At 53.5% G+C, this 14,211-nt stretch overlaps 10 pseudogenes; all 10 read right to left on the bottom strand.

The window, feature by feature from the left end:
- Positions 1–272: 272 nt before the first annotated feature.
- LOC141268621 (5S ribosomal RNA) lies at positions 273–392 on the bottom strand (annotated as a pseudogene).
- A 605-nt stretch (positions 393–997) lies between these two features.
- Positions 998–1,106, bottom strand: LOC141269792 (5S ribosomal RNA; annotated as a pseudogene).
- Positions 1,107–2,040: 934 nt separating this feature from the next.
- On the bottom strand, positions 2,041–2,160 carry LOC141270184 (5S ribosomal RNA; annotated as a pseudogene).
- Positions 2,161–2,765: 605 nt separating this feature from the next.
- LOC141269342 (5S ribosomal RNA) lies at positions 2,766–2,874 on the bottom strand (annotated as a pseudogene).
- A 941-nt stretch (positions 2,875–3,815) lies between these two features.
- LOC141267817 (5S ribosomal RNA) lies at positions 3,816–3,935 on the bottom strand (annotated as a pseudogene).
- Positions 3,936–6,124: 2,189 nt separating this feature from the next.
- Positions 6,125–6,234, bottom strand: LOC141270047 (5S ribosomal RNA; annotated as a pseudogene).
- A 621-nt stretch (positions 6,235–6,855) lies between these two features.
- On the bottom strand, positions 6,856–6,974 carry LOC141269541 (5S ribosomal RNA; annotated as a pseudogene).
- Positions 6,975–7,907: 933 nt separating this feature from the next.
- Positions 7,908–8,027, bottom strand: LOC141268518 (5S ribosomal RNA; annotated as a pseudogene).
- Positions 8,028–8,648: 621 nt separating this feature from the next.
- On the bottom strand, positions 8,649–8,757 carry LOC141270335 (5S ribosomal RNA; annotated as a pseudogene).
- Positions 8,758–9,701: 944 nt separating this feature from the next.
- On the bottom strand, positions 9,702–9,821 carry LOC141269331 (5S ribosomal RNA; annotated as a pseudogene).
- Positions 9,822–14,211: the final 4,390 nt, after the last annotated feature.

Raw genomic sequence — 14,211 nt, 5'->3', positions numbered from 1 at the left:
GGGCACCTGCTGAAAGCCTGGCCCCTTCACGGCCCCGGGTGCTTTTAACGCCATCATTTCCACACAGCGAACTGCGGAGTCAATAAGCACTCCTAGCCGTGGCAAGGAGCTCGGTGTCAGGCCTGCGTGAAGGCGGCGAGGTAGCGTACTTAGCTGCCAACTGGCTCAGAGGCCTTGGGGCTTCCATCATCTAAGTTACTTAATGTCGGTGTCCGGCAAGGCGCCGTTCCATGCTAGCCGAGCTGGGCAGTAGGGCAAAACGTCATCAAAATGGTCTACAGCACCTGGTGTTCCCAGGAGGTCTCCCATCCAAGTACTGTCTGAGCCCAGCCCTGCTTTGCTTTCGAGATCAGACAAGATCGGGCGTATCCAAGGTGGTATGGCCAGCAGACACTGCTCGATCCATCGCCCGGCTAGCCTTTCTCAGGATCGCTTGGTGGCGAGCAATCTGGCCGTGACGGGGCGGGCTCCGAAGGGTCCATGCAAAGGCTGTGCCATCCCTACAGGTGTGGTTTGTTTAGCAGTGATTCACCCGCCGCATCAGGTGTCTTCAAAAATGTCTCGGCGCAGGGTCTCCTGCAGGCTAAACCCTTCATCGCGGTAATGTGACAGAAAGAGCAAGCTGGACCCGTAACTTGGGGGCGGAGCGAGACGTCCAGGGGTGAATGAAGGAAGAGGGTGAGATGGTTGCCAGTGACTTTGAGCTGCTCTTCAGGGGGGAGGGTCGTGTTGCCTGCAAAGGTCTTCTGCTTGGGGTTACCTGTGGTTGCCTCCAGCCACGCGGGAGACGCTGGTCCTAGTATTAAAAGTAAAGAAGCAACAATGCTGGAGGCCCACGGTGATCAGAAGGATGCTGGTATTTTGCAGAGATGAAATAGCGCAAGAGAGAAAGCAAATGAAAAAAGAAAAGAGAATGAATGTGTGCACTTGTGAAAGGGAATGGAAAAAAGCCATAGAAGAGAGTGCCCCCTGCTGGTGGAAAGAAGGAAAAAGCAAAAGCCTACAGCACCTGGTATTCCCAGGCGGTCTCCTATCCAAGTACTAACCAGGCCCAACCCTGATTAGCTTCCGAGATCAGGCGTGTTCAGTATGGTGTGGCCGTAGACAGAGACAAGCCTCTCACTTGCTGCTTTTCTACTTTGACGTCTGGCTGCCGTCTGCCCTTTCCAGTGCTCAGCAAGACCAGGTCCTTTTGTGCTTTCCCTTCTCTTCAATTTTTTTGCTGGCTTCCTTAAAAGGTCTTGTAGACACAACGCCCCACTCAGAGCCACTGAGCTCACTGATCGGCTGCAGCGCTGTCGACGGAACGTCAGCTTCACGGCCAATGCCACAGGCCGGGAGCAGAGGCGAGACTCACCGGTAGACCCGGGTAGGGTGAGTAGAGCGCGGTTAGTTGCTTTCTAATAGCCTGCAGCCGGGGATTAACTTTTAATGAAAGGGAACAATCCCTTTGACTGTCTGCAGCGCGCCACACCTAGGAAGCGCACTCTCACACACAAGCCAGCATGCACACGTGCTCGCACGTGACAACACCCCCTATCTGCCTCTACAACCTCTCCGTCACCATGCGTCAGACTCTCCTGCCTGTTTTATGATTTCAGGGCCCTAGCAGGAATCACCCCCCCACTCCCAAATTCCTTCCGCACCTTCCTTGCACTGAGGATTGCTCTTTGTCAGCCGTCTGGCTTGGTTACACAAGCTTCTTTGCAGAGAAACATGTTACTTCTGCTGGCCCTCGCTAGGCGGCCGGCATCCAAAACCTTCCCTGGGCACCTGCTGAAAGCCTGGCCCCTTCACGGCCCCGGGTGCTTTTAACGCCATCATTTCCACACGGCCAGCTGTGGAGACAATAAACACTCCTAGCCGTGACAAGGAGCTCGGTGTCAGTCCAACGTGAAGGGCGGCGGGGTAGCGTACTTAGCTGCCAACTGGCTCAGAGGCCTTTGGACTTCCATCATCTAAGTTACTTAAGGTCGGTGTCCGGCAAGGCGCCGTTCCATGCTAGCCGAGCTGGTCAGTAGGGCAAAACGTCATCAAAATGGTCTACAGCACCCGGTGTTCCCAGAAGGTCTCCAATTCAAGTACTGTCCAAGCCCAGCCCTGCTTTGCTTCCAAGATCAGACGAGATCGTGCGTATCCAAGGTGATAAGACCAGTAGACGCTGCTTGATCTATCGCCCGGCCAGCCTTTCTCAGGATCGCTTGGTGGCGAGCAATCTGGCCGTGACGGGGCGGGCTCCGAAGGGTCCATGCAAAGGCTGTGCCGTCCCTACAGGTGTGGTTTGTTTAGCAGTGATTCACCCGCCGCATCAGGTGTCTTCAAAAATGTCTCGGCGCAGGGTCTCCTACAGGCTAAACCCTTCATCGCGGTAATGTGACAGAAAGAGCAAGCTGGACCCGTAACTTGGGGGCGGAGCGAGACGTCCAGGGGTGAATGAAGGAAGAGGGTGAGATGGTTGCCAGTGACTTTGAGCTGCTCTTCAGGGGGGAGGGTCGTGTTGCCTGCAAAGGTCTTCTGCTTGGGGTTACCTGTGGTTGCCTCCAGCCACGCGGGAGACGCTGGTCCTTGTATTAAACGTAAAGAAGCAACAATGCTGGAGGCCCACGGTGATCAGAAGGATGCTGGTATTTTGCAGAGATGAAATAGCGCAAGAGAGAAAGCAAATGAAAAAAGAAAAGAGAATGAATGTGTGCACTTGTGAAAGGGAATGGAAAAAAGCCATAGAAGAGAGTGCCCCCTGCTGGTGGAAAGAAGGAAAAAGCAAAAGCCTACAGCACCTGGTATTCCCAGGCGGTCTCCTATCCAAGTACTAACCAGGCCCAACCCTGCTTAGCTTCCGAGATCAGGCGTGTTCAGTATGGTGTGGCCGTAGACAGAGACAAGCCTCTCACTTGCTGCTTTTCTACTTTGACGTCTGGCTGCCGACTGCCCTTTCCAGTGCTCAGCAAGACCAGGTCCTTTTGTGCTTTCCCTTCTCTTCAATTTTTTTGCTGGCTTCCTTAAAAGGTCTTGTAGACACAACGCCCCACTCAGAGCCGCTGAGCTCACTGATCGGCTGCAGCGCTGTCGACGGAACGTCAGCTTCACGGCCAATGCCACAGGCCGGGAGCAGAGGCGAGACTCACCGGTAGACCCGGGTAGGGTGAGTAGAGCGCGGTTAGTTGCTTTCTAATAGCCTGCAGCCGGGGATTAACTTTTAATGAAAGGGAACAATCCCTTTGACTGTCTGCAGCGTGCCACACCTTGGAAGCGCACTCTCACACACAAGCCAGCATGCACACGTGCTCGCACGTGACAACACCCCCTATCTGCCCCTACAACCTCTCCGTCACCATGCGTCAGACTCTCCTGCTTGTTTTATGATTTCAGGGCCCTAGCAGGAATTACCCCCTCCTCCCCAATTCCTTCCGCACCTTCCTTGCCTTCGTTGCACTGAGGTTAGCTCTTTGTCAGCCGTCTGGCTTGGTTACACAAGCTTCTTTGCAGAGAAACATGTTACTTCTGCTGGCCCTTGCTAGGCAGCCAGCATCCAAAACCTTCCCTGGGCACCTGCTGAAAGCCTGGCCCCTTCACGGCCCCGGGTGCTTTTAACGCCATCATTTCCACACGGCGAGCTGCGGAGTCAATAAGCACTCCTAGCCGTGGCAAGGAGCTCGGTGTCAGGCCTGCGTGAAGGCGGCGGGGTAGCGTACTTAGCTGCCAACTGGCTCAGAGGCCTTGGGGCTTCCATCATCTAAGTTACTTAAGGTCGGTGTCCGGTAAGGCGCAGTTCCATGCTAGCCGAGCTGGGCAGTAGGGCAAAACATTATCAAAATGGTCTACAGCACCCGGTGTTCCCAGGAGGTCTCCCATCCAAGTACTGTCTGAGCCCAGCCCTGATTTGCTTCCGAGATCAGACGAGATCGGGCGTATCCAAGGTGGTATGGCCAGTAGACGCTGCTCGATCCATTACCCGGCCAGCCTTTCTCAGGATCGCTTGGTGGCGAACAATCTGGCCGTGACGGGGCGGGCTCCAAAGGGTCCATGCAAAGTCTGTGCCGTCCCTACAGGTGTGGTTTGTTTAGCAGTGATTCACCCGCCGCATCAGGTGTCTTCAAAAGTGTCTCGGCGCAGGGTCTCCTGCAGGCTAAACCCTTCATCACGGTAATGTGACAGAAAGAGCAAGCTGGACCCGTAACTTGGGGACGGAGCGAGACGTCCAGGGGTGAATGAAGGAAGAGGGTGAGATGGTTGCCAGTGACATTGAGCTGCTCTTCAGGGGGGAGGGTCGTGTTGCCTGCAAAGGTCTTCTGCTTGGGGTTACCAGTGGTTGCCTCCAGCCACGCGGGAGACGCTGGTCCTGGTGAAAAGGAGCCTAGTATTAAAAGTAAAGAAGCAACAATGCTGGAGGCCCACGGTGATCAGAAGGATGCTGGTATTTTGCAGAGATGAAATAGCGTAAGAGAGAAAGTAAATGAAAAAAAGAAAAGAGAATGAATGTGTGCACTTGTGAAAGGGAATGGAAAAAAGGCATAGAAGAGAGTGCCCCCTGCTGGTGGAAGGAAAGAAAAAGCAAAAGCCTACAGCACCTGGCATTCCCAGGCGGTCTCTGTTAAATGGTTAGTTATGGAAATTCATTTGGAATGTTAATCGATAATCATTTTTCTGAGTTCTATGCCTCAGCCATCGTGTTTAGTTGACATGCGCTATTTGTGTGTGTATTTTTGGTTCACTACCATATGTAGAACAGGTGTCCATACGACTGGCTATAAAAGCCCATGGTACAGAAAGGGGGGGCTCTTTTGCTCTGCCCACCCCACAAGACACAGAATCTTCATGCTGAGAAGCAGATGACATGTAGGCCTGGACACATGCTGGACAAAAACATGATTTACCAGCCAGGATCCAAGGAAAGATGGGTGAATCTCAACAATTAAGCTAATTATAGACAAATGGACAATTACTTTATAACTAATTGATGTATGTACCTGCTGCATTCTGATTCTTTTTAATGGACAATCCCAGAATAAATAGATACATTTTTTATAATAATATCGTGATATTGATACTTTGAGAAGTCCTCAGTAGAAAAAAATAATACAGGAAGAGTATTATTTTACAGTCTCCCATCCAAGTACTAACCAGGCCTGACCCTGCTTAGCTTCCGAGATCAGATGAGATCAGGCGTGTTCAGGGTGGTGTGGCCATAGGCAGAGAAAAGCCTTTCACTTGCTGCTTTTCTACTTTGACGTCTGGCTGCCGGCTGCCCTTTCCAGTGCTCAGCAAGACCAGGTCCTTTTGTGCTTTCCCTTCTCTTCAATTTTTTTGCTGGCTTCCTTAAAAGGTCTTGTAGACACAACGCCCCACTCAGAACCGCTGAGCTCACTGATCGGCTGCAGCGCTGTCGACGGAATGTCAGCTTCACGGCCAATGCCACAGGCCGGGAGCAGAGGCGAGACTCACCGGTAGACCCGGGTAGGGTGAGTAGAGCGCGGTTAGTTGCTTTCTAATAGGCTGCAGCCGGGGATTAACTTTTAATGAAAGGGAACAATCCCTTTGACTGTCTGCAGCGCGCCACACCTAGGAAGCGCACTCTCACACACAAGCCAGCATGCACACGTGCTCGCACGTGACAACACCCCCTATCTGCCCCTACAACCTCTCCGTCACCATGCGTCAGACTCTCCTGCCTGTTTTATGATTTCAGGGCCCTAGCAGGAATCACCCCCCCCCTCTCCCCAATTCCTTCCTTGCCTTCCTTGCCTTCCTTGCACTGAGGTTAGCTCTTTGTCAGCCGTCTGGCTTGGTTACACAAGCTTCTTTGCAGAGAAACATGTTACTTCTGCTGGCCCTCGCTAGGCGACCGGCATCCAAAACCTTCCCTGGGCACCTGCTGAATGCCTGGCCCCTTCACGGCCCCGGTTGCTTTTAACGCCATCATTTCCACCCGACGAGCTGCGGAGTCAATAAGCACTCCTAGCCGTGACAAGGAGCTCGGTGTCAAGCCTACGTGGTAGCGTACTTAGCTGCCAACTGGCTCAGAGGCCTTGGGGCTTCCATCATCTAAGTTGCTTAAGGTCGGTGTCCGGCAAGGTGCCGTTCCATGCTAGCCGAGCTGGGCAGTAGGGCAAAATGTCATCAAAATGGTCTACAGCACCCGGTTTTCCCAGAAGGTCTCCCATCCAAGTACTGTCCAAGCCCAGCCCTGCTTTGTTTCCAAGATCGGGCATATCCAAGGTGGTATGGCCAGTAGACGCTGCTCAATCCATCGCACGGCCAGCCTTTCTCAGGATCGCTTGATGGCGAGCAATCTGCCCGTGACGGGGCGGGCTCCGAAGGGTCCATGCAAAGGCTGTGCCGTCCCTACAGGTGTGGTTTGTTTAGCAGTGATTCACTCGCCGCATCAGGTGTCTTCAAAAATGTCTCGGCGCAGGGTCTCCTGCAGGCTAAACCCTTCATCGCGGTAATGTGACAGAAAGAGCAAGCTGGACCCGTAACTTGGGGGCGGAGCGAGACGTCCAGGGGTGAATGAAGGAAGAGGGTGAGATGGTTGCCAGTGACTTTGAGCTGCTCTTCAGGGGGGAGCGTCGTGTTGCCTGCAAAGGTCTTCTGCTTGGGGTTACCGGTTGTTGCCTCCAGCCACACAGGAGACGCTGGTCCTGGTGGAAAGGAGCCTAGTATTAAAAGTAAAGAAGCAACAATGCTGGAGGCCCACGGTGATCAGAAGGATGCTGGTATTTTGCAGAGATGAAATAGCGCAAGAGAGAAAGCAAATGTAAAAAAGAAAAGAGAATGAATGTGTGCACTTGTGAAAGGGAATGGAAAAAAGGCATAGAAGAGAGTGCCCCCTGCTGGTGGAAGGAAGGAAAAAGCAAAAGCCTACAGCATTTTGTATTCCCAGGCGGTCTCCCATCCAAGTACTAACCAGGCCCAACCCTGCTTAGCTTCCAAGATCAGACAAGATCGTGCGTGTTCAGGGTGGTGTGACCCTAGGCAGAGACAAACCTCTCACTTGCTGCTTTTCTACTTTGACGTCTTGCTGCCGGCTGCCTTTTCCAGTGCTCAGCAAGAGCAGGTCCTTTTGTGCTTTCCCTTCTCTTCAATTTTTTTGCTGGCTTCCTTAAAAGGTCTTGTAGACACAACGCCCCACTCAGAGCCACTGAGCTCACTGATCGGCTGCAGCGCTGTCAACGGAACGTCGGCTTCACGGCTAATGCCACAGGCCGGGAGCAGAGGCGAGACTCACCGGTAGACCCGGGTAGGGTGAGTAGAGCACGGTTAGTTGCTTTCTATTAGCCTGCAGCCGGGGATTAACTTTTAATGAAAGGGAACAATCCCTTTGACTGTCTGCAGCGCGCCACACCTAAGAAGCGCTCTCTCACACACAAGCCAGCAAGCACACATGCTCGCACGTGACAACACCCCCTATCTTCCCCTACAACCTCTCCGTCACCATGCGTCAGACTCTCCTGCCTGTTTTATGATTTCAGGGCCCTAGCAGGAATCACCCCCCCCTCCCAAATTCCTTCCGCACCTTCCTTGCCCTGAGGTTAGCTCTTTGTCAGCCGTCTGGCTTGGTTACACAAGCTTCTTTGCAGAGAAACATGTTACTTCTGCTGGCCCTCGCTAGACGGCCGGCATCCAAAACCTTCCTTTGGCACCTGCTGAAAGCCTGGCCCCTTCACGGCCCCGTGTGCTTTTAACGCCATCATTTCCACACGGCGAGCTGCGGAGTCAATAAGCACTCCTAGCCATGGCAAGGAGCTCGGTGTCAGGCCTGCGTGAAGGGCGGCGGTGTAGCGTACTTAGCTGCCAACTGGCTCAGAGGCCTTGGGGCTTCCATCATCTAAGTTACTTAAGGTCGGTGTCCGGCAAGGCGCCGTTCCATGCTAGCCGAGCTGGGCAGTAGGGCAAAACGTCATCAAAATGGTCTACAGCACCCTGTGTTCCCAGGAGGTATCCCATCCAAGTACTGTCCGAGCCCAGCCCTGCTTTGCTTCCGAGATCGGACGAGATCAGGCGTGTCCAAGGTGGTATAGCCAGTAGACGCTGCTCGATCCATCGCCCGGCCAGCCTTTCTCAGGATCGCTTGGTGGCGAGCAATCTGGCCGTGACGGGGCGGGTTCCGAAGGGTCCATGCAAAGGCTGTGCCGTCCCTACAGGTGTGGTTTGTTTAGCAGTGATTCACCCGCCGCATCAGGTGTCTTCAAAAATGTCTCGTCGCAGGGTCTCCTGCAGGCTAAACCCTTCATCGCGGTAATGTGACAGAAAGAGCAAGCTGGACCCGTAACTTGGGTGCGGAGCGAGACGTCCAGGGGTGAATGAAGGAAGAGGGTGAGATGGCTGCCAGTGACTTTGAGCTGCTCTTCAGGGGGGAGGGTCGTGTTGCCTGCAAAGGTCTTCTGCTTGGGGTTACCGGTGGTTGCCTCCAGCCACGCGGGAGACGCTGGTCCTGGTGAAAAGGAGCCTAGTATTAAAAGTAAAGAAGCAACAATGCTGGAGGCCCACGGTGATTAGAAGGATGCTGGTATTTTGCAGACATGAAATAGCGCAAGAGAGAAAGCAAATGAAAAAAAGAAAAGAGAATGAATGTGTGCACTTGTGAAAGGGAATGGAAAAAAGGCAAAGAAGAGAGTGCCCCCTGCAGGTGGAAGGAAAGAAAAAGCAAAAGCCTACAGCACCTGGTATTCCCAGGCGGTCTCCTGTTCAAGTACTAACCAGACCCAACCATGCTTAGCTTCTTAGATCAGGCGAGTTCAGGGTGGTGTGGCCGTAGGCACAGACAAGCCTCTCACTTGCTGCTTTTCTACTTTGAAGTCTGGCTGCCGGCTGCCGGCTGCCCTTTCCAGTGCTCAGCAAGACCAGGTCCTTTTTTTGCTTTCCCTTCTCTTCAATTTTTTTGCTGGCTTCCTTAAAAGGTCTTGTAGACACAACGCCCCACTCAGAGCCGCTGAGCTCACTGATAGGCTGCAGCGCTGTCGACGGAACGTCAGCTTCACGGCCAATGCCACAGGCCGGGAGCAGAGGCGAGACTCACCGGTAGACGTGGGTACGGTGAGTAGAGCGCGGTTAGTTGCTTTCTATTAGCCTGCAGCCGGGGATTAACTTTTAATGAAAGGGAACAATCCCTTTGACTGTCTGCAGCGCGCCACACCTAGGAAGCGCACTCTCACACACAAGCCAGCATGCACACGTGCTCGCACGTGACAACACCCCCTATCTGCCTCTACAACCTCTCGGTCACCATGCGTCAGACTCTCCTGCCTGTTTTATGATTTCAGGGCCCTTTCAGGAATCACCCCCCCCCCCCTCCCCAATTCCTTCCGCACCTTCCTTGCACTGAGGTTAGCTCTTTGTCAGCCGTCTGGCTTGGTTACACAAGCTTCTTTGCAGAGATACATGTTACTTCTGCTGGCCCTCTCTAGGCGGCCGGCATCCAAAACCTTCCCTGGGCACCTGCTGAAAGCCTGGCCCCTTCACGGCCCCGGGTGCTTTTAATGCCATCATTTCCACACGGCGAGCTGAGGAGTCAATAAGCACTCCTAGCCGTGACAAGGAGCTCGGTGTCAGGCCTGCATGAAGGCGGCGGGGTAGCGTACTTAGCTGCCAACTGGCTCAGAGGCCTTGGGGCTTCCATCATCTAAGTTACTTAAGGTCGGTGTACGGCAAGGCGCCGTTCCATGCTAGCCGAGCTGGGCAGTAGGGCAAAACGTTATCAAAATGGTCTACGGCACCCGGTGTTCCCAGGAGGTCTCCCATCCAAGTACTGTCTGAGCCCAGCCCTGCTTTGCTTCCGAGATCAGACGAGAATGGGCGTATCCAAGGTGGTATTGCCAGTAGACGCTGCTTGATCCATCGCCCGGCCAGCCTTTCTCAGGATCGCTTGGTGGCGAGTGTAACATACCTGGCGGCGTCCTTGCATAGTGGTCCATCTCCCACTGTGCAAGAGCGCGCACTTGATCTCCTGTCCAGAATGTCTCTCTGGCTTCCCTCCATGCTGTCTGTTTGTGTCTGTTTCTGCTGCTTAATGGCGGCGCCCAATCACTTCCTGCTTTTTGTACCTGCTGTGGGTCACACCCCTTGTGCGTCCTCAGCCTATTGCTGTCTGTCACCTGGTATATAGCTCAGCTGCTCCCATCTATCCCTGCCTGAGCATAGTGTTTCATTCAGTGTGTGCTTGCACTCTGAAGGTGCCAGGTCCCGTTCTTTGTCTCCTCCCTTGCGGTATCAGTTCCCGTGTCTGAACTGAGTCCTGTCTATGTCTCCTGCCTTGTGGTATCAGTTTCCGTGTCTGAACTGAGTCCTGTCTTTGTCTCCTGCCTTGCGGTATCAGTTCCCGTGTCTGAACTGAGTCCTGTCTATGTCTCCTGCCTTGCTGTATCAGTTCCCGTGTCTGAACTGAGTCCTGTCTGTGTACTCTTGCCTGCTGCCTCTCCTGGAGGCTGTATTTCCAGTCCTGTCTGAACACGCTCCTAGCCTGTTCCTCCCGCCTTCTAGGGGCCGATTACCTAGACCCGCTCCTGTATCTTGTCTGTCCTGTCTGAACACGCTCCTTGCCTGTTCGTCCCGCCTCTCTGGGGGCCGTATTCCCAGACCCGCTCCTGTATCCCGCTGCAGTGTCGGTCTCCTCCGTACACTCAGCTCCAGTCTGAACTCTCTCCTATCCTTTACCTGTTTTGCCTCTATGTCCGTTCCCTTCCTTTTTCTGCAGAGTCTGAACTCGTACCTAACTCCTGCTTGTTGTCTCTGTACTCCCGTTTGTGAGTTTGTGGTCCACTCGCTACTTCACTGCAAGTACCCTGTGGGTATCTGGCTCTGCCTTTCTCTTCCTGTCTGTTCTGTGTGAACAGAGCCCTGTCCCCCCTGCTCTGCTTTGTTTGCCGCTCTGCGGTTTCCGCTCTGCTCCTGCCTTGTTTACCGCTCTGCGGTTTCCGCTCTGCTCCTTCCTTGTTTACCGCTCTGCGGTTTCCGCTCTGCTCCTGCCTTGTTTACCGCTCTGCGGTTTCCGCTCTGCTCCTGCCTTGTTTACCGCTCTGCGGTTTCCGCTCTGCTCCTGCTTAGCTTGCCTCTCTTGCGGTTTCTGCCCTGCTCTTGCCTTGCTTGCCGCTCCTGCGGTTTCTGCTCTGCTCCTGCCTTGTTTGCCGCTCTGCGGTTTCTGCTCTGCTCCTGCCTTGTTTGCCGCTCTGCGGTTTCCGCTCTGCTCCTGCCTACTTAGCCGCTCTGCGGTTTCCGCTCTGCTCCTGCCTTGTTTACCGCTCTGCGGTTTCCGCTCTGCTCCTGCCTTGTTTACCGCTCTGCGGTTTCCGCTCTGCTCCTGCCTTGTTTACCGCTCTGCGGTTTCCGCTCTGCTCCTGCTTAGCTTGCCGCTCTTGCGGTTTCCACTCTGCTCTTGCCTTGCTTGCCACTAGTGTTGAGCCACCCCCGTAGTGTTCGAGTTCGGTTCGGTTCGTCGAACACCCGTGTGTTCGCCGAACTGTTCGTCGAACTGTTCGTCGAACACCTTCGAACACCGTTAAAACCAATGGCAGGCAAACAAAAACACATAGAAACACATAGAAAACACCTTCAAAGGTGTCCAAAAGCTGACAAACTGCTCAGAAGACACAACTAACACATGGAAAAGTGACAAGTACATATAGTCATGCGAAAAGAAAAGAGGTGGAGGAGTAAAAGGAGGGGGAGACACAGATATAGGCATGTCATGCCCTTCTAAAATCCAAAAAGTGAGAAGCCGAGACGGCCAGTCCGCTCCTGCCCGTGCCACCTCCGTGTCGCCGGGTTTGTGCCAGAGCCGCGGTGAACCCCGACGGCCATCCCCCCTCTCCCAATACTGGTGCCTGTCCGCTAGTGGGTCGAGAGAGCCCCCCTGTGGTGGAGGCAGCTCTAAGCTTTTTAATTTAAATTGTCCCTCTAATTTGAATGAATACACTTTAAATCCATTTACAAGGATCTATTGGAGGGCAAGTCTCATGCCAGCAGCCGCGTAATTCCAGCTCCAGTAGCGTCCACTAAAGCTGCTGCAGTTACAAAGCTTTTATAAGGATCGAGCTCGGCTGTCCACCGCAAGGCATCCTAGTGCCAGTCCCAGCCCCTATGCCTTGGGGTGCCTCCTGATGCTCTTCACTGAGTATCCCGTGGTCCCGAAGCATTTCCTTTGAAAAAATTAAGTGTCCAAACTACAGGTGGTGTAGCTTGCTTAACAGCCGGGATAATCCGCTGACTAGCAGACACTGCTACTAGGCACAAAGTATTTCCTGGGCTAGATGCAGTTAAAAATTTGTAAGTAGATACTCTCGTTGGATGCTGAGAAAGCATTCCATAGAGTCTCCTGGCACGCCATATATGATTCTCTTAAAAAGCTTGGGGTAGGGGTCTAGGGGACCCTTTTATAGCCAAAATCATGGCCCTGTATCACAATACGTCACCTAGGCTGAAGATAAATGGAACTGTAGCACCGAGGGCTCGGTTGCTACAGACGTATTGCACCTCACCCAGAGGTGTGATATCTCACTCTCAGATAAGGATGGAGTGTGGATCAGGACCCGACACCTGCATGCATTACACCACATTGCCGTGGGGCAGGGCGACCAATATGCCCCTGAGATGGGCACGACAGTCCCTGTCCCTGGCTGGAGTGGGGGGAGGGAACACTGAGGAAGGGGAACCCTGCAGTGCAGGAGCAGGGAGGAAGCAGTTCCTGGGTGCATTGATAAGGGAGTATAAAAGGTGGGCACCATCTTAGTTCAGTGCAGAGAAGTCTGAGCAGAAGTGGCAAGGAGCAGGGGCTCTGCATGAGCTCTGCTCCGGAGGCGGGCCTAGTAACAGAGGCCCAGGCCTGCAAGAGGGAGAAGGAAGGAAGAGGAGCGGAGAAGGCTCCAGGAACGAGGAATGAAGGGATCCCAGGGGTGCGGACGGGCGAGTCGCCACCGCACGCCCGAATCCACCTGCGTGGAGGGGTCAGGCCAAAGGGGGAGACCGGTCCCCGAACTAGTGGAGGCAGGAAACGACCCTCAGCTAGAAACCGGAGGCTCTGACATTTTATGTGGCGCAGCCCCTTGCTCCACCCGCTAGGAAGGCACCACATAGGGTCAGGGAAACTGGCGCCAAGTTTACCAAGAGGAGGCCCGAGGCAGCCGGACAGAAGTGTTGGTAAGAAAGGCCAGACAAAGGACACACAAAGGGGGTCCTGTGAAGCGCTCCAAAGTTATCTGGGAGTTGTCTGAGCCCCTCACCTGGTGAGCACAGTACGACGTGGGCAGCCGTTACCTGCAGACGTGGTCTGGATAATAAGAACTGTGAGTAAAGGCCCTGAACTGCATCACTGAGTCCGTGTCGTTACTGCTGCTGCCCTGCACTATCACCCCCATCCTCCGCATACACTGCCCTGAGGCTATACTCCTCCCGTGGGGAGTTATGCTACGCTCTGCTGCACCCACAACACCAGCCTTAGCGGTCTGCCCTGTAGCGGCGGTTCACTCTGACCGCAATCCACGGGTGGCGTAGTCGGACATTTAAACATCAAAACCACATAAATAGTTCCGCCACTGGTTTGACCGCCCTGAGCCACGGAACCGGATCGCCGCCACGAAGACTACAACCACCAGCATCCACCAAAAAGGGTCCGGCTCCGGGTGTCCCAAGGCCCAGGGGGTGCGTCAGAACATTTTCATCACCTTTCACAATCACCAATGGGACAAGGCAGGGATGTCCTCTGTCCCCTCTCTTATACATCCTAGTGACGGAGCACCTGCTCTCATCAATTCGCCATAACCCCAATATTAGGTGGATTGAGGTGGGAGGCACCGAGTACAAGTGCTCTCTATTTGCTGATGATGTCCTAGTATATATCACTCAATCACATATATCCATCCCTGCTGTTATGGCTGAAATAGATCACTTTGTTACATGGTAAAATTTTAAAATCAATGCAGCGAAGTCTGAGGCCCTCGATGTCTCCCTCCCTAAATCCATATAGGATTCCATCCAGTCCAACTTTCCCTTTGCCTGGCCCTCACAGGGTATCAAATACTTAGGAATTCCTATTCATAGAGAACTCTCCCATCTATGTTATCTTAATTTTGGGCCCTTTATTGAACAATTCCATACAGACCACGGTTGGCAAGTTAGAACTGTAAGATTCACTACGTGAACCACTGGTGTTTTGTGGAAAAGCACATGTACACCGCGTTCCAAATTATTATGCAAAAAGTGTTTAGGAGTGATAAGGGAAGA

This window comes from Phyllobates terribilis, unplaced genomic scaffold (genome assembly GCF_046119375.1).
Source record: "Phyllobates terribilis strain yellow unplaced genomic scaffold, ASM4611937v1 Scaffold_4__5_contigs__length_816908805, whole genome shotgun sequence".
NCBI classification, from domain to species: domain Eukaryota; kingdom Metazoa; phylum Chordata; class Amphibia; order Anura; family Dendrobatidae; genus Phyllobates; species Phyllobates terribilis.
Note: the sequence above shows the minus strand (reverse complement) of the source record. Positions and strands in the feature narration are given on the sequence as shown.